Below are 18,177 nucleotides of genomic sequence, written 5' to 3' on the forward strand. Positions count from 1 at the left end.
GGGCTCAAGACAACTGGGACTTGCTGTCTCTTCAACGAAGGGCACTGCAAGTTCTACGGGTCCTCCAAGTTTAAACACGAGTGTTCCACTTGTGGGGGCCTCCAACCAGCAGTCCGTTGTAACCGGCGGAATGCCCAGGTTCCGCCTCCCAATAGTACGGGCAGAGTCAAGGACTCCAATACGCGTCCTAGAGATGCTAACCTGGCTAGACCGGTACCCCAAGATGGGGGAGGCTGCCCTAATTAGGACAGGTTTTTTGTTCGGGTTCTTTATTCCATTTGTTCATAACCCTTCACCAATGTTTTCCGGTAATTTGAAGTCCGCCAGGGAATTCCCTTCGGTTATTGCAGATAAATTAGGAAAGGGACTAGAGCTTGGCCGGATGGCCGGCCCCTTTTCTGAGTTACCGTTTTCTAACCTTCGGGCATCCCCCCTAGGGGTGGTACACAAGAAAGAGCCGCGAAAATTCCGTTTGATCCATCACCTGTCCTACACAAAAGTTCAGTTAACGACGGCATAGATAAGGACCTGTCTGCTGTTTCGTACGTCTCGTCTGACAGGGCGGTGGACTTAGTTCGCCAGGTGGGTCAAGGAGCCCTTATGGCTAAATCAGACGTCGAATCTGCGTTTCGGTTGTTACCCGTCTATCTGGACTTTTTCATCTGTTGTCAGGTGGACGGCCTGTTTTTTTATGACATGTGCCTCCCTATGGGCTGTTCTATCTCATCTTTTTACTTCAAGGTTTTTAGTTCCTTTTTGGAGTGGGTTTTGAAGGAAATTACGGGATGTACATCCACAACACACTACTTGGATGATTTCCTTTTCGTGGGCCCCGCTTCGTCGCCGTGTTGCCAGATATTGTTAAATTCTTTCCGCGGTTTGGCCGCTCGTTTTGGCGTCCCCCTTTCTGAAGAGAAAACCGAAGGCCCTACTACAGTGTTGTCTTTCCTGGGTATAGAGATTGACTCTTCAGAAATGGTGTTCCGATTACCGGCTGATAAAGTTATAAAGTTGCGTTCTCCCTTTTGAGCTTTTTGGTATTTGCCAATAGAGTTATGCCTACGGGACGCATTTTTTTCGCGCCGCTTGTCCCTGTCCACGGATGGTGCCCAGTTACCTACCCATTATGTACATATAACTGCTGCCCTTAGGAGCGATTTTCAAGCATGGTTAAATTTTATTGCCAATTACAATGGGCGCACGTGCTGGAGGTCACCTACCGTATCCAACCAGGAGATCCAGTTGTTCACAGATGCGGCGGGCGGCGCCGGCTTTGGAGCTATACTGGGCTCTTCCTGGTGTGCGGCCCCATGGCTCGAAGCATGGCGCGTTAGGGGTTTGTGCAAAAACTTAACGTTACTGGACCTGTTCCCCATCATAGTTGCTATAGAGTTGTGGGGTGAGAAGTTAGCAAATTCATCTATGGTGTTCTGGTCTGATAATGCCAGCGTGGTTCATGCCGTTAACCATTTAACTTCCTCTTCTGCGCCGGTTTTGGTTCTAATTAGACATTTGGTTTTAAGATGCTTGCAGCACAACATTCAATTTAGGGCCCGTCATATTCCCGGTGTTCAAAACAATGTAGCTGACGCCCTTTCACGTTGTAATTGGCAGGATTTCCGTTCGCTCTGCCCTAGACGCCCTGTTCCCGTCCCCATCCTCATAAAGTTGTTACAGGTCCTTAAGGACGTGTAAGGGGGTCGAACACTGTATTTCCCCTTACGTAAAAGAACTGAGTTTATGCTTTTTATTAAGTCTGTTCCATTGTCTATTTGTTTTGCCGTGTATGTATTACATGTGTATCAGCTGTAATAATTTACTTTGGCCACTAGATGGCTCCATACTGGCAGGAAGAGATAGAAAGCAGGAGGGAGGAAGTGACGTGGAGTGCAGGGTGAGTGGAGAAAGACAGAGAGGGGCTGCTGAGTGTATGAGCGAGGAGGCCCAAACACTGACACCATGGAGTAAGCGGGTGAGCTGCAATATACACACGTGCAAGGGCTGGAGTGAAGTACCTGAAAACCCTGAGTACTGAGCGGTGCTGTACAACTAGGTCCGAGTAATGACATGGAGATTCAAGCCAGTTTATGGAACACATGGAGCGGTGAGCAGTAAAGACTTGTCCTCCTCTTTGATAGCCAAAGACTGGTCTGAGGACAAGAGTAAAGTAAGTGACCACAATAGATGGCCAGCCGGATCACAGATAAGGGTGTGTGTGCAGTGCCTAGATATGCCAGGTGGGGCGGGAGCCACCAAGGACTGTAAATACTCAGATTGCTAAGCGGGGCATAAGCCACGGAGTACTGCTCGAACTGTATGCCAGACGGGGCGGGAGCCGTCAAGGGCTGTAATCAGCCGGATTGCCAAGCGGGGCGGGAGCCGCTGAATAGGCCTCAGTGTTGGATTGCCAGGCGGGGCTGGAGCCGCTGAATAGGCCTCAGTGTAGGATTGCCAAGCGGGGCGGGAGCCGCTGAATAGGCCTCAGTGTAGGATTGCCAAGCGGGGCGGGAGCCGCTGAATAGGCCTCAGTGTTGGATTGCCAGGCGGGGCTGGAGCCGCTGAATAGGCCTCAGTGTAGGATTGCCAGGCGGGGCGGGAGCCGCTGAATAGGTCTCAGTGCAGGATTGCCAGGCGGGGCTGGAGCCGCTGAATAGGCCTCAGTGTTGGATTGCCAGGCGGGGCGGGAGCCGCTGAATAGGTCTCAGTGCAGGATTGCCAAGCGGGGCTGGAGCCGCTGAATAGGTCTCAGTGCAGGATTGCCAGGCGGGGCGGGAGCCGCTGAATTTATATAAATGCTGGATTGCCATGTGGGGCACAAGCCGTCAAGGGCTGGTAATGAGCAGGTTGTCAGCCAATGTATGTAGTTGCATTTATTAAGAGACTGTGTTATTGCATTTGTAATGTTCAAGAATTCTGCTCCTCCAAGAGAGTTTATCTCCAGTAAAGTGTGAACATTGAATCAACTGTGTCTGCTACATTATTGTACCTGTATAAAGGGGGCTGCAATTTCTCCTGGTGTGGACTATTTAGTTGCAAACCAGACTTGATAAGTTAGCCACGTGCGTCTGTGGCCCCCCATGCACCCTCTAACAGACGTTTGTTCTTCCCATTTTGAAATATCCTTGTTTACAGCGGCCTTTGCTTTGGCCTTTTTTGCAGCGGTACGGATTTCGGAAATTGATTGCCATGTCGGCCTCCCGCCCGGGCGGTTTGTTAGCAAATGATGTGCCGTTATCCAGCTCTGGGATTCGATCCCCATACGGAAATCCAAGACAGACATATTCGGCAGAGGTTGTTGGGTATCTTTAAGGCCGTTTCCTGGGCCAACCTGACCTGTCTGTGCCGTCACGCTTTATACAGATGTTCGTGTGTCAGGTACCCAATTGTTCTCCCATGCCGATGGAAAAACCGCTCACTAGGTAGGTACCAGTTCACGGCAATATTTCGGTAAGCCTTAACCCGTGCTGGCTTTCCCCCCAAGGATTTAGAAACACATTCATTCCGCATTGGAGCCGCTACCACGGCCAGCGGTTTCGGCCTATCTGATGAGGGTGTTCGGCGTATCGGGCGGTGGCGTTCAAATTGTTTCTCTGGTTATATCCGTCCGGATTTAAATTTGCATTAGGTTTATTTGTTTCTTTCTAGGTTCACGCCCCGATATATGGATCCTTGGGCATTCTTACATCTTCTGGGTGGAACGGGGAGCGGCAATACGGAATTCCAATACAGTCATTGGAGGTAGGGTATCCGTATACACCCACCTGTGTGCTGGAGATCAATGTGTAAAGATATGTACAGTATATCTCATACATAATATAACGTTATTGACATGCTGAGCCGCTGGTACAAACCAGTGGATGTAAAATTCCTTTAATCCGGCATTAATGAGATTATCAAATATTCCTGATCATTGGATAGATTTTATTTGTATCCCTAGAAGCCGTTCTATAGGAATACAATTGGACCTATAATCATTGTGCTCGTTCTCTGCACCATTTTGATCGTGACATCCGCAATGTAATGGATGTGGTGTCACATGACAATGGGTCAGGTCCGTTTTGGCATCGCCGTCAGTCACATGACTCCATGCAATAAACATGAATGCAGAAAAACCTCGGCCCGGGCAGAAAGTTCTTGTTTTGTGCAATTTTTAATGTATTAATTTTGATATTTTGATATTTTTTCACAGATCAGTGAAATGACAGCAAAGATCATGGAGTGGTCGACGTTGGTCCTCATTCTGGTGAATGTATTGAGCTACTATCAGAATATGCAGGTCAGTAGACGTCACCTCATTATCACCTTGTATACCAGACCTCGTAATTGAAGGCACTCAGGCTTATTGGCCGTTGTGCCCATGACTGGGTGGCAATGAAGGGGTTAACTAAGCCACGTTATACTAGGGGGATTGTTCCATGTAGTATTTACATTAGTGGGGCCTATAGGGTATGGGGTACCCGCCTATAGGGCATTTTTTGGGGGGATATAGGGCGGTCTTACCCACCCTCCCCGTTCTGGGTTTCTAAGGGCAAGGAGGGAAGACATCTTCCTCTTCTGGCCGTTACTGCGCAGGGATTTGTTATTACAAAATTGTGAGTACACTTAACTGATTGTCATGGACCAGGAGGAGCTTGAAGAAATTATCCGGATGCAGGACGAGGGTTCTGTATGGCTGCAGTCTCTTACTCAAGAGACTGTGGCACCGGCGTCTTCCCTACCTGGCACACTCCCTGCGCGACGATCCTCCCGCCGCTCCAGGCCGCCAGCACGTCTATCCCCCTCCAGCGACAGTAGAGTTCGCTCACTGTCAGCTAGACAGGCCGCACATGCGCACACCGCACTCTCGCCGCAAGTACAGCGAGAGGTGGCAAAGGGGCCCGACGAGGATGTCATTCCTCCATTGTCGGGTCTGACATCTCCCACCAGCTTGGGCCGTGCTAGGCCTCGCCCCGGGCCCACGAGGAGCACGACCACCCACACTCCACCAACGCATATAGTAGATCTGCCGAGGGGGTCTCACCAGCGTTAAGGAGAACAGCAGGTACTGCATCTGGGGGGACAGCCGCTCAGCACTCCCTCCCAGGTACTGTAGCAGGGGGATGGCATGAGACTCCCCCTCCCTCCGTTGAACGACGGGGATGATGGCTCCGTTGGGGACAGTGAAGAGGACTTCTTCCCCTGTGAACAGGAGCTACCTAGGGTGCAGCAACCACCACCACCTCCCCCTACACGGCCTGCGTTCGTCATACCCTTTGTACCTTTCTTCATCACCCGAGGTCATCAGCTTTTATGGGGCCCATGGGAAGTGCGCGACCAGCTCAGATTATCCATTCTTATCCTGCTTCCCCTCTTTTTATTGTATATTGGGGGCCAATCATGTGCTTTTTGCATTGTTTTTATAAAAATTATGATTTTCTTCATTCCTCATGTACTGGCCCTTTAAATGTCATCTGATTCTTTGTGTTGAGCGCCCCCTAGATCACACACACAACTCCTCGTCCTGCTGATCCAGAACATTTTTACTCCCAGCTGACACTTTGTGAGCAAAGACGTTAGAGGGGAAATAAAGAGAAGGCAGGACATTTGTGGACATCAGTAATCTGCTGTAAAATCCTCTCACTCGTTATGTTCCAGACGTTTTTCTCACTCTTAGGGCGGATTCACACGAACATGATTTACATCCGTGCAGCCCGCGTTGTTTTCATGCACCTCACACAGACCAATAGAAGTCTATGGGGCAGTACAGACAGTCCGTGTTTTTTGCGCAGCGTTTGTCTGCTGTATAAAAGTCGCGACAAGTTCTATATATCCGCGTTTTTCGCGCATCACGCGCCCATTGAAGTCAATGGGTGCATGAAAATCACGCATGCCACACGGAGGCACCTGCGTGGAACGTGAGATTTTCACGCCGGACTCGTTGTCTCTATGCTAATGAGTTTGAACAAACTTGTCAAAACCAGCAGAAAAGCAGGAAGTTCTTTAGAGGCCAGGTTTGAAAAGAGAACAGACCGTACTCCAGCAGCACAAGCAAGTTGCAGACATGCCACGCCACATGGATGTTGAGAAGCTAATCATTTTAGTTCATGAACGCCCGGAGTTATGGAACACCCGTGCGGAGTCATACCATGACCGGACACTGAAGGAGGTGGCATGGGACCATATTGCGGAGGCTCTGTTCGAGCAGGATTGGGCCAAGAGCAGCTCCCGCGACCGGCAACGCATTGGTGACTCAATGTCTGTATAGATATACGTGTAATGTCATCCATATTCACTAGTGTGTCCCTGTGGTAACAGTTCCTCTCGTGTCCAACGTTTCGGTTCACTCACAGCTTTAGCAGCTTAAAGTAATGTGTGTTGTTCTGTGTAGGTGTCATTCTGTCATTTCTAAGCAGTGCCTGTGTGGGCAGTAACATTATGTGTGTTCATTCTACAGTGGTTGATGTAAAGAGACGGTGGCGAAGCTCACGCGACCAGTTCCGCCTTGAATATGGGTCCAGCGGAGATGGTGCCACCAGGAAGCGCCGGTATATATACTATGAGCAGCTGCTGTTCTTGCGCGAAATCATGGACATGCGACAGTAATTAATCGACCTTTCACCTTTTTGCAAACGTGACCTCGCTGAAATGTCATATACGCCAAAGAGGCTGGGTTTTCCAACATTAAAATGTGATACTCAACTCTCGTTTCTATTATTCTAGAACTAGCGACAATCTTGACGACTCTCAAGAGGAGGCACGGGCCGAGTCGTCTCAGGTGTCCGAAGCCGCCGCTCCCCTGGTCACCCTAACCCCGGAACCCACAGCAGAGGAGCCTGCCCCAGTAGCCTCGGCGCCAGAAGCAGGCCCACCTGAGGAAGTGGCACCTTCGCCTGCAGCACCCCAATGCAGACGGCCAGTTAACCCGCCCGCAGGTGCACAGGTGGACGCTACTGTTCTAGACTACTAGCGGCGCGCCGCAGATGAGGACAACTGTGATTTCTTTTGACGCAGCATAGCCCTTTAATGCGCCGGGTACCGGAGCATAGGCTGGGGCGCCTCCAGTCCAACATCCTGTCGCTGATCGACAATGCTACACCCCCGCATAGTCCAGGGCGGTGCTTCATTGCAATAGAGCAGTGGCGTACTGTCCCTGTGCCCTCGGCAGGGGTCCATTTGCCTGGGCCCTCACAACCTGCCACAGCCATATCGCATATGCTGCAATATGGTCCAGGGCCAAGCCACTTCTCCCCTGGCCCGATGGCTGGCCCTGACCGGCAGTTACCTCCCTACTCCCGACCTGCCCCAACCTTTCAGCCTCCCATCCAGCCTCACGGCTACCAGCCCCAGTTTCATCCCCACTATGCTATTCAGGACCATCCTCCTCAGGGCCGTGGACAGCATAGTGTTGCTGATATTACCGCCTACACCTCGCCGCCGCATTCATACCAGAATTTGTAGATGTGCCTGGTCAAGGCCCTTGAATAATTTAAAATTGGTGAAAGCCTTGACAGGGTTGTGTTCGTTACGGTATATTATGTTGATAGCATCATGTTGGTGCAAAAATATGTTTGGGTATTTTATCCAACTATGTCGTTTGTTTTTTTGGAGTTTATGTGACGAGAACATAAACTCTGAAGTAATTTGTTTCAATCCGTGTGGACAATCCTTCTTTTACATATCTCACAAATTAGTATTGCCTCTACCGCTATGAGGTGACATGTCTTAAGAGGTTTGCAGGGTACGACATTTCTCCACCACATCATTGAGGTATTAGTTGATCGGTAGGGGTTTGGAATGCTAAGGTGTTAGTATTTTGTTGGCCACAACTAGCTTGCCTCAGGCAGAAAGGGCCGCTGACATAGGACAGGAAATCATTGGTCTACACAAGGGGATGTTGTGCCAAGGAATTGGTGGCCACAAAAAATGGAACTATAAAGCCCTACCGATTTTTAAGCTCGCAACCCACGTCAAAGGTCCTCAACTATTGCGAGCCCCTAACACAACTCCCCCCCCCCAAAACAAAAAAGGACTAGAGGGAGAAACAACCGTTCTCGAACAAAATTATAACTTCGCAACACTTCAAATGGCAACGTGCTGACAGGGTACAGCTCCAGCCGGGCTGTCAAAATACTCGGCAAATTGCTGACGTACTCGATGTTGGGGGACGCCCTGCGCGACCTGCCGGCACAATGTTGGTGGTGGGTGCAGTTGGTAACATATATTCCCCATCATGACTGGCATCATGGATGCGGGTAAAGTTTTGCAGCACAATACACGCTTTGATCACACGTGTCACATTGGCCGGTGACATTTGCATTGATGTCATCAGGACCCTCCACTTGTTTGACATGATGCCAAAGGCGCATTCCACACATTTGTGTGCTCTGCCTAGCCAGTTATTGAACATGCGCCTACGGTTATCCAAGCCCCTCCGCGCAAATGGACGCATTACTTGTCTGGTGAGGGCAAAACCCTCATCTGCAACCATAACATATGGAAGTGGTGGGCCGCTGGTGCCAGTGAGGATGTTAGGTTCTGGAACATCAAGTTGACTTGACATTAGGCGCTGGCCCATTCTGGACGACTAGAATATGCGGGCATCCGCAGAGCTTCCATAGGACCCGATGTCTACGATGGTAAAGCAGAAATTACAGTCCGCCAAGGCCAGCAAGACTATTGAAAAAACTGCTTGTAGTTGAAGTATCTCGAGCCAGAGTGGGGGGGCTTCTTGACACGAATGTGCTTCCCATCGAGTGCACCAATACAGTGTGGAAATTGGGTGTCGGTAACAAACTGCTCGGCTATTCGAAGCCAGTTTTGGGCCGTTGGCTGAGGCATCACGGTGCTCTTCAATCTCAGCCACAGGACCACACAGGTTGATGTGACAATGCCGCAAATTGTGGACACCCCAAGAAGGAATTCGAAATGAAGCGAATGGTAGCTATTGCCTGTAGCCAAAAATCTGCATGAAATCAGAAACACAAACAACAAAGCCAACATGTTAGGTAGGACATGTAGCACACAAACCACTGTGTAAGCTCGCTTAACAAACATCAATTACCGCAAGGTGACAAGGAGACGCTCCTCTGAGGAAATACAGCGCCGTATGTTGGTGTCCTGGTAGGTTATTCCTGGCCGAACCAGCTCAAGCAGCATATCAAAGGCGCCGACACACAGGCGGCAAAAGGAGCGAAATTTATCCGGGTGACAACGGAGGTCAGCATACAGGGTATGAAAATGGCCTTTGGAGGTGCGTTGGGCCACTATGGGATGAACCCAAATCCTACCTCTTCTCCGACGGTGTGGCAGTAGCATGGTACGGTGTACCCCAAATCTCCTGGAAACCATCCATGCTAGCATAACACGGGCCAGCGAGCTAGGTGGCATCAATGCAGTTAAGCATGCAAAATAACCACAAATTAGGGGTTGTATTAAACACTCTGTTGCACAAAAAGGTCAAAAATGCTGCATCACAGGTGCGCACATCAAGCAGGGGTGTTGCATTGTTGGCCTTTTTGTAGGCTGGCGAAAAGCTCACACCTCCTTGCGTATTCAACACACAAACGCCCAAAATACGCATGCCACACGCTGCTGACATGCGCGCAAAAGCGTCACGTTCGTCTGAATCAGCCCTTACCCTGGAAATGTGTTAAAATACGAGGCGCAGGTTCAACAGTCCGTACTTATTATCACAGAGGCTATAAATACTGCGAGATCACATGGACCAGGGTTATAATGGAGGCCACCAGATGTCCCCCATGAATTCTAATGTGGGGGGCACAAATTCTGCAATTCTGAAGACCTGCACCAGTCCTAATATTCTGTGGGATTACGTTATTATATGATTATTATGAGCTGAGTGCCTAATATCTCTGTGACTAAGGCTCTGTTAACATTTGCGGCTCTGGTCACATTTGCGGTTCTGTTCACATTTGCGGCTCTGTTCACATTTGCGGCTCTGTTCACATTTGCGGTTCTGTTCGCATTTGCGGTTCTGTTCACATTTGCGGCTCTGTTCACATTTGCGGCTCTGTTCACATTTGCGGTTCTGTTCACATTTGCGGCTCTGTTCACATTTGCGGTTCTGTTCACATTTGCGGTTCTGTTCACATTTGCGGCTCTGGTCACATTTGCGGCTCTGTTCACATTTGCGGTTCTGTTCGCATTTGCGGTTCTGGTCACATCTGCGGCTCTGGTCACATTTGCGGCTCTGGTCACATTTGCGGCTCTGGTCACATTTGCGGCTCTGTTCACATTTGCGGCTCTGGTCACATTTGCGGCTCTGTTCACATTTGCGGTTCTGTTCACATTTGCGGCTCTGTTCACATTTGCGGCTCTGGTCACATTTGCGGTTCTGTTCACATTTGCGGTTCTGGTCACATTTGCGGCTCTGGTCACATTTGCGGCTCTGGTCACATTTGTGGCTCTGTTCACATTTGCGGTTCTGTTCACATTTGCGGTTCTGTTCGGATACCAGACTATTAGACGTTTTTATCCAACCAGGGAATTGTGACGTCCGTTTTTTACTATGTACTGTGTATTGTGACTACGGGGGCTGATAAGGGGCGTATGGGTGTGATTTTAACCTTCACTAGAAGTGTTTAGTGGCCGCTTATCTCCCCTCCAAGATGCTTATTAGGGGACAGTCGTTTCATATTTGACTCTTAAAATAATTATAATGGGAATATATTGAGAATAAATAATAATTGACCAGGGAGCTTTCTGCCACGATCCTATACGTGCCCAGTGAATATATGGGGCCCATGCTGGGTCATCAATGTCAGACATTTTAATGGGATAGGCCGGGAGGTTCTGGCTCATCTCCCCCAACAGCAAATTTCAGTATTGGACACGGGCACTAGTGGTAGGCACAGCCCACTGCAACCCACCTGCCAGTCTCTATAGCAGTGACGCGGCCTCATTGACTATAATGTATAGAGACCAGAATCCCAAGGCAATTATAAGGATTTTCTTCAATTACTGAACATACAAAATGCAGGGAAAATTGGGCAAAGTGGGGGTATAGTGAGAATAGTGACTATGTGACGGACACCTCTCATGGTATTCATCTAGGGGTATAGTAAGAATTATTAGTTGTGAAGTTGGCAGCCTGAAAATCCAGCACTGGAGGGAGGTGGAATGGCAGGTCCCACTGCCAACCCACCCACCATTCCATAAAATGCAGCCCAGTAAATACATATGAATTTTTATTTTGCTGAGGTAACAGATCTACTCTGCATTTTATCCTCTCACCCAGCTTTACAACCCGAGTGAGGGGGTCACTCCCTCCATTACTATTCCAGCTGCCTACAGGGCATAGTATATTGGGTATAGGGAGAATATTTATTTTATTTTGGGTTTTTAAGGATTTTCTCCAATTACTGAACATACAAAATGCAGGGAAAATTGGGCAAAGTGTCAATTGCAGAAATTTGTTAAAGGAACATTCCAGACAAAACCGATACACTGTGTTATTCCGAGCACAGGACCTGAGGGGGCGGAGCATGACACAGGGATTCAAAGAACACCAAAGAGAGAATTCCAGGCCCTGCACAGTTTGTCTTCAAGGCCCTGTCCACGCCACGTACGTGTTTTATATCTCTGGAGATTTTCCCAGTCTATAGGCTGGACGTTCACCACAGAGCCTAACATGTTAGAAGTTACTGGTGTATGTGGACACATATTAAGACCTCATTCACACGGCTGTGCCCGTAATTGCAGGCAGGGTCAGCTGCAGGCAGGGTCAGCTGCAGGCAGGGTCAGCTGCAGGCAGGGTCAGCTGCAGGCAGGCACCCGCATTTTCGGCCAGTTCTACCATACAAAGTATGGGAGCTCGGTCCATAAAAGGAAAAGATAGGACATGTCTTATGCGGCGGCTATCTACGGCCCGGACACCTTCCTGTAAATATATGGGAATGTGTCCGTGGCCAATAGAAATGAATAGGTCTGTAATTACGGACAAATTCTACAGTTGTGTGCATGGGGCTTTACAAGAATTTGAATCCCAAATTGAAGGATATTTTAGCACCACCCCGTTCCACCTGGGAACACCCTAAAACAACCAGAAACGCCCTCATTTAATAGGAATCAGCACACACTCCACTAATATATTGGTTATGAGCTGTAGTGATACTGTTCTCTAATTTAACATTACAGCAGACGGGCCCCCACCAGGATTAAAGGGGTTACGTGGGGACCAAAAAGTATCCGCAGTGCAGTCCCTGCAGTACGTGAGATCACTCGCTAATATACATTCCGGTCCCTCGTTGCGCTGATTATGAGATATTAATAGATTTTTACGGCTCTGCCGGGGGACCGGAAGTCTAGATGCACAGTCTTCCTTCATGACGACACGACTCTTAGTCATGTGACCGGCCCCAATGTACTCCATGCACTCGCTGTAGACAGCCGGGGGCCACATGCAAGAACAGTATATGGGGCCCTTGCTCTGCAATATCTCATCATCGATCACCCGCCTTATGTCGCTCTACCAATCCATCAGTAATTGTTAGCCATAAAATGAATCACCTCCGGCCCTTACATGCGATCTAATACACAGAAGAAAGCGGCTTTAACCCCTTCAGGACGCAGCCTATTTTGGCCATGAAAACGAAGTCGATTTTTTCAAATCTGGCACGTGTCCCTTTATGGGGTAATAACTTGGGAATGCTTTTACCTATCGAAGCGATTCTGAGATTGTTTTCTTGGGACATGTTGTACTTTATATTAGTGGAAAAGTTTGGTCGATAAATTCAGTATTTATTTGTGAAAAACACCAAAATTGTGAGAAAATGTACAAAAATTATGAGTTTTCTATAAAATATAAATGTATCTACTTGTAAGACAGATAATTATACCACACAAAATAGTTACTAGTTCACATCCCCCATATGTCTACTTTATGTTGGCATAGTTTTTCTAGGACGTTACAAGGCTTAGAACTTTAGCAGCAATTTCTCACATTTTCAAGAAAATGTCAAAAGGCTATTGTTTCAGGGACCGGTTCAGTTCTAAAGTGGCCTTGAGGGGCCCATATATTAGAAACCCACATAAATCACACAATTTTGAAAACTGCACCCCTCAAAGTATTCAAAACAGCATTCACAAAGTGTTTTAACCCTTTAGGCGTTTCAAAGGAGTTACAGGTGAAATTTAACTTTTATGTTTTTTTTGTCAAAATTAATTTGTAAAGCATTTGGAGTCCTCAGGAGCAAAGGAGCACCTAGCGGATTTTGGGGCCTCCTTGTTTTTTACAATATATTTCAGGCTCCAAAACATTTTTTAGGTGCCAAAATAGTGGAAACCCCCCAAAATTTACCCCATTCTGGAAACTACACCCCTCAAGGAATTTTTCTAGAGGTTTAAGTAGCATTTTGACCCCACAGTTTTTTTGCAAAATTGACTTGAATTAGTCTGTGAAAATGAAAATCTACTTTTTTTCTAAAAAAATCTTTGAATTTTCAAATTTTTGGAAGGAATAAAGGAGAAAAAGAACCCCAATATTTGTAAACCAATTTCTCCCGATTACTGCAATACCCCATATGTGGTAATAAACTGCTATTTGGACCCACGGCAGAGCTCAGAAGGGAAGGAGCGCCATTTGGATTTTGGAGCACAGATTTTGTTGGAATGCTTTTAGGCTGCCATATTGCATTTTCAGAGCCCCTGAGGTATCAATACAGTGGAAACCCCCAAAAATGATGCCATTTTAGAATCTATACCCATAAAGGAAAGGAATTAATCTAGTGGCCTAGTAAACTTGTATGAAATGAAATGGGAAGAAGGAAAAAAGGCTGGCACTGCTAAAACCGCACAATCGGAATGGGAATATGGAAAATGGCTTTCTTTCTATTTGGATAGTTGCAGATAAGTTGCCATGGAGTTGCTCATCGAAAGTGTAGCACAACCAGCTAAATATATAATAGAAGAATGATCGAGGCACTCACCGAAGCTGGAAAACAATTTCTTTATTACAAAAAGATCTCGGTCAGGATGTGGAATTGCCGCCATATTGCATTTTCAGAGCCCCTGAGGTATCAATACAGTGGAAACCCCCAAAAATGATGCCATTTTAGAATCTATACCCATAAAGGAAAGGAATTAATCTAGTGGCCTAGTAAACTTGTCCCCACAGGTGTTTGTTAGAAATGGTCCATGAAAAATGAAAAATCTAATCTTCTCCATTTTTTTCCTAAGGTGTAATAGGAGAAATAGCACGGCAAAAGTTTGTACACAATTTCTACTGAGTACGGCAACACCCCATATGTGGATGTAAACTTGTGTTTAGGCACACGGTTGGGCTCAGGAAATAAGGAGCACTATGCAATATTTCATGCCCACTATGGTGGTATTTATCACATTGTGCCATGATTACAGATGATCTGAGGTGTCAAAATATTCTAAACCCCACAGAAGTAACCCAATTTTTGACGCTACACCCCTCAAGGAATTTACCTGGGGGTATAGTGAGAATTGTGACTTTGTGACAGACACCTGTCATGGTATTCATCTAGGGGTATAGTAAGAATTATTAGTTGTGAAGTTGGCAGCCTGAAAATCCCACACTGGAGGGAGGTGGAATGGCAGGTCCCACTGCCAACCCACCCACCATTCCATAAAATGCAGCCCAGAAAATACATTTATTAAAAACATGATTTTTTTTTTTTGCTGAGGTAACAGATCTACTCTCCATTTTATCCTCTCACTTAGCTTTATAATCCGGGTGAGGGGGTCACTCCCTCCATTACTATTCCAGCTGCCTACAGGGCATAGTGTATTGGGTATAGGGAGAATATTTAATATAGTTTATTTGGGGTTTTTACTAATATTACATTGAGGTAAAGGACTTGTCAGTGAAAAAAAAATGTTATGGCCAATATGGAAGACTGAAGGTGGATGAAGAATTAAAATAAAATTAAATTAAAAGTCTAAAAAAGTGTCGTAAATTTGAAAACACTGGAGACACAATCTGAGGTTTGTGGGGGACGTTTTGCACATATATCGCGTGTCCCTCCTGTTTTGAGCACACGTGACATCTTTTCTGGGGCCTCTGTTTTTTTTCAGTGGGGGGGGGGCTTCTGTGATGAAATGTTGGCCGGGTACGGCTTCTTATACTATACCCTTGTTTTGCGCATGGCGCTGTGTGGTTTGATGACTTGATCTGAAACATCAACGCCACCCATAAATTTATTGTACACACAAGGGTTTGCGGGATTGGGTGGTGGATCCGCATACAGGGACAAGGCTCCGGCCGCCATTAGTAATGGTGGTCAGGATCAGGACGTCTCCTCTGTCTCTGTATCTGAGGAGCAGCAGATCTTCGCTGCAGACGGCCCTGCTCTCTCCCACCCTTAACGACTGTCCTAGCAGAGTTTTGGGGAGACCTTTATGGTTTTTCCGGATTGTGCCGCAGGCCAATGTCGATCGGGACGCACAGACTTTAACCCGTCGGGACACTATTGTAGAAATTATCTATATATAAATGGTACACTTTGCCAAGCAGCAGATGCACAAGGTCCCACACAAATCTTCCCGCTGACTCCTAGGAAAGGAGGGGGGGCATACAGGGGATCAATTTTAGAGTACTTTCCCTCATACACCCTGAAGCGATGGGTATACCCGGGGGCACTCCCACAGATTTTATATAATTTAATAACATAAAGGGCCCTTTTTTTTGGAAGGTGCTGCCTAAACCTGAGCCTTCCCTCAAAACAAACAAGGGATTCATCCACCGCAATATTCTGTATAGGGATATCATTTTGGGAAAATGTTTGACAATAATGGTCAATTATTGGCCTTATTTAAAAACAACGGTCAAAATTCAGGGCATCTGGGGGGGGGGGGGCAGCGACTGTTATCACTAAAATGCAGGAATTTAATTATCGCCGCAAAGCGTGTCCTGCTCATTATTAACTGAACAATAGGAGCGGAGCATCCACCAGTGACCCTGCTGTATTTAAAAGTGGGGATACCCTACCTACCTACCAAATTCTAAATGAGAGGTGTCATTGCTACCTAACTGGGACCTCGGGCAGTGGGCAATCTAGGGGTATACAGCTGGGTACAGGGGATGAGAGCCGGTGACAGGACTGAGGACAGGACTGAGGACAGGACTGAGGACAGGTCTGATGACACTGATCACCAGATGATGGTGGTTGTAGTGTTTTATCAGCTGGTGAGGGGACTGATTGCCGGCTTTATGTCCAATTTTCATCCCTATCTACACAGCATCTGGCTCTGTCAGGCTCCAGGACACAGTTGAGCCCTCACAGAGCAGGAGATGCCGGTAAAACAATACGTCTGCGTTGTGATTGGCCAGTCAGTGCAGACTGGCCAATCACAGCGCTTAGGGCACTGGACCATTCTGATTGGTCCCATGCCGGCATCTTCTGCCCGGCAACTCTGCTTTAGATCTGATTTGCCGGTTCTGTCACTGTGTCGCTTTACATAAGTGACAGTTTAAAGTCATGGCATGCCTGGTACATAGGACTGCAGTAAGTTACTTGCAATACCGAAGTACCAGACACGTCATTTTGCGGGAAGGGGTTAATGTGACAGTGCCCCCCTCCCCCTTACCTACAGGGCCCCTGCTTTATAGAGAAATATATTAGTATAGAAAAGACATGCAGGAGTTGTCCATAGCAACCAATCAGATTCCTGGTTTTATTTTTCTAAGACAGGTTTGAAAATGAAAGAAGTGATCTGATTGGTTGCTATGGGCAATGTTTCCATGCTTTATACCTGCTCAATTTTCTACTCCACATCTTCCCAGAAGTAACCATAGCAACCAATTCAAAAGCTGAGAGTTAGTAGGTAGATTGGAGGGTCTGATAAGTGACAACCACAGCCCACCATGCAGTAACAGCCAGATCCTCTAGAGGCAACAGCTACTGCCACCATTATAGTGACAGCTACTGACCCCAATAATAGTGAAATGTACTGACCCCAATAATAGTGACAGCTACTGACCCCAATAATAGTGACAGCTACTGACCCCAATAACAGTGACAGCTACTGACCCCAATAACAGTGACAGCTACTGACCCTAATAACAATGACAGCTACTGACCCCAATAATAGTGACAGCTACTGACCCCAATAATAGTGACAGCTACTGACCCTAATAATAGTGACATCTACTGACCCCAATAACAGTGACAGCTACTGACCCCAATAACAGTGACAGCTACTAACCAAAATAATAGTGACAGCTACTGACCCCAATAATAGTGACAGCTACTGACCACAATAATAGTGACAGCTACTGACCCCAATAATAGTGACAGCTACTGACCACAATAATAGTGACAGCTACTGACCCCAATAATAGTGACAGCTACTGACCACAATAATAGTGACAACTACTGACCCCAATAATAGTGACAGTTACTGACCCCAATAATAGTGACAGCTACTGACCCCAATAATAGTGACAGCTACTGACCCCAATAATAGTGACAGCTACTGACCCCAATAATAGTGACAGCTACTGACCCCAATAACAGTGACATCTACTGACCCCAATAACAGTGACAGTTACTGACCCCAATAATAGTGACAGCTACTGACCCCAATAATAGTGACAGCTACTGACCCCAATAACAGTGACAGCTACTGACCCCAATAATAGTGACAGCTACTGACCCCAATAATAGTGACAGCTACTGACTCCAATAATAGTGACAGCTACTGACCCCAATAATAGTGACAGCTACTGACCCCAATAATAGTGACAGCTACTGACCCCAATAATAGTGACAGCTACTGACCCCAATAATAGTGACAGCTACTGACCCCAATAATAGACAGCTACTGACCCCAATAATAGTGACAGCTACTGACCCCAATAATAGTGACAGCTACTGACCCCAATAATAGTGACAGCTACTGACCCCAATAATAGTGACAGCTACTGACCCCAATAATAGTGACAGCTACTGACCCCAATAATAGTGACAGCTACCGACCCCAATAATAGTGACAGCTACCGACCCCGATAATAGTGACAGCTACCGACCCGATAATAGTGACAGCTACTGACCCCGATAACAGTGACAGCTACTGACCCCAATAATAGTGACAGCTACTGACCCCAATAATAGTGACAGCTACTGACCCCAATAATAGTGACAGCTACTGACCCCAATAATAGTGACAGCTACTGACCCCAATAATAGTGACAGCTACTGACCCCAATAA

This window comes from Rhinoderma darwinii (genome assembly GCF_050947455.1).
Source record: "Rhinoderma darwinii isolate aRhiDar2 chromosome 10 unlocalized genomic scaffold, aRhiDar2.hap1 SUPER_10_unloc_11, whole genome shotgun sequence".
Taxonomy (NCBI): Eukaryota; Metazoa; Chordata; class Amphibia; order Anura; family Rhinodermatidae; genus Rhinoderma; species Rhinoderma darwinii.